Below are 1,977 nucleotides of genomic sequence, written 5' to 3'. Positions count from 1 at the left end.
TAATATAAATAATTAAATATTAAAAACATGTGGGCTGGGCCGGCCCAACTGGCTAGGCCGGCCTAAGCCCATGAAAAGTGGGCCAAAATTGGCCCAAAACTCTTGGTTTGGGTCGGGCTGGGCCCAAACACATGGGCTGGGGTCGACCCAATAGCTAATTAATTAGCTGCTGCATGCAGATTTTGCAGGCAGCAGCTACAATAATGAAGGGGAGGGGGATGATCGGTGAATTAGGAAGGAGAGTTACCTGGCATTGGAGAGCTGGCGGTCTAGTGGAGGACGACGGCGTGGCTGGTGGCTGCAACTGTGGAGTCCGGCGACGGTGGTGGTGGTGGCTGAAGGCCACGGTGGAGAGGGAAAGAAAGAAAAATTGCAGAATCCTGCAGAAAAAAGTGATTGTTTGCTGACTTTAGGCTCGATTTTCTCCTGCTTCTGAGCATGCAATTTGCTCCTATTTATAGGGCGGGAAAGAGGGTAATCTCGTCTTCAACGGAGAAAACTTCTCAGCCCCTGATTTGACTCGAGGAATCCAGGCCGTTGGCTCAAAGTGTGCACCTCGAACTGCCAAATTTGGCAAATCCAAGGCTACAGGCTACCCGAGGTGGCCACTTTGGGCTAATAAACGGAGCCATTTCAAAGCTTTTCAACCCGACCAAACCATTCTCCAAGATAAACGGGTTGCAGGTGGACATGTGGGTTCATGAGTTGTCAGATTTGGTGGCTAAACGAGGAAGAAAATGCTCCTGGAAAGCTGCTACTCGGGCATCTTTTCAGGGAAGACGATGAACAGTAACCCGGTGAGGATCACTTTTTTTTTTTTTTGAATCCTAAAACCACGCCGTTTTGGATTAAAAATTAGGGATTTGTTTAATGTGGTCCTCCAACTTTAAATTTATTTCAATCAAATCCCTAATTGACCCTAAATAAAGTTGAAAACAAAAAAAAAACGGGTTACTGTGCATCGTCTTCCCCGAAAAGCTGCCCGAGTAGCAACGTTCCAGATGCATTTTTGGCCTCGTTTTGCCACCAAATTCGACAACTCATGCACCGACATGTTCACCTACAACCCCTCTAGCCTCATGAATTGTCTGGTCGGGTTTATAAGATTCTAAAAGGCTCCATTGGTCGGCCTAAAGAGGCCACCTTGGGCTCTGTTGGTCGGCCTAAAGTGGCCGCCTTGGGCAGCCTGCAGCCTGAGATTTGTCAAATTTGGTAGTTCGAGGTGCACACTTTGAGCCAACGGCCTGGATTTTTTGAGTCGAATCAAGGGCTGGAAATTTTTCCCCATTGAAGACGAGATTACCCTCTTTCCATGCCTATAAATAGGAGCAAATTTGATGCTTAGAGGGAGGAGAAAATCGAACCCAAAGTTGGTCGAAAATCAGCTTTTTCCGATCCAGTTTTCCTGCAACCAGCCCTCTCTTTTCATTTCCTCTCAGACCAACCTCCACAACGGCAACCACCCAAACTGACCACCAGCACCACCACCAGAATCACTGGAAGTGTCTGCCATCTTCGTCAACATCGTTTCTACCATCAGGTTTGTCCACCCCGTCTCGTCGCCATGCCTGTACCATTTCCTCGCATTTCACTGTTCAAGTGAAACATAATTCACTTGAACAGTGAAATGTCATTTCACTCTTCACGTGAATTATAATTCACGTGAACAATGTAATGCTATTGTTACTATTCACGTGCGTGAATAGTGAAATTTGCAAAAAAATATATAATAAAATAAAAATTCTTCAAAAATTATTTCAAAGAATCCGTGATTTTTCACAATTTTTGTTAATACATTTTGATCAATATTGGTTCATATTTTTATACTGTAAAGATACAAATCCGGTATTAAAATACTCGGTTTCCGTTAAGTTATAAAAAAATACAAAAAAATTTTAAAATCATTTCAAATTTTTTTTTATTTTCTTAAATATTTTTCCACCAATTTTACTTAATATTGGGTTGTATACTTACATT

Source organism: Populus euphratica, unplaced genomic scaffold (genome assembly GCF_000495115.2).
Source record: "Populus euphratica unplaced genomic scaffold, PopEup_1.0 scaffold1496.1, whole genome shotgun sequence".
In the NCBI taxonomy this organism is placed as follows: Eukaryota; Viridiplantae; Streptophyta; class Magnoliopsida; order Malpighiales; family Salicaceae; genus Populus; species Populus euphratica.
The sequence above is the reverse complement of the archived record's forward strand: the minus strand, read 5'-3'. Positions refer to the sequence as shown.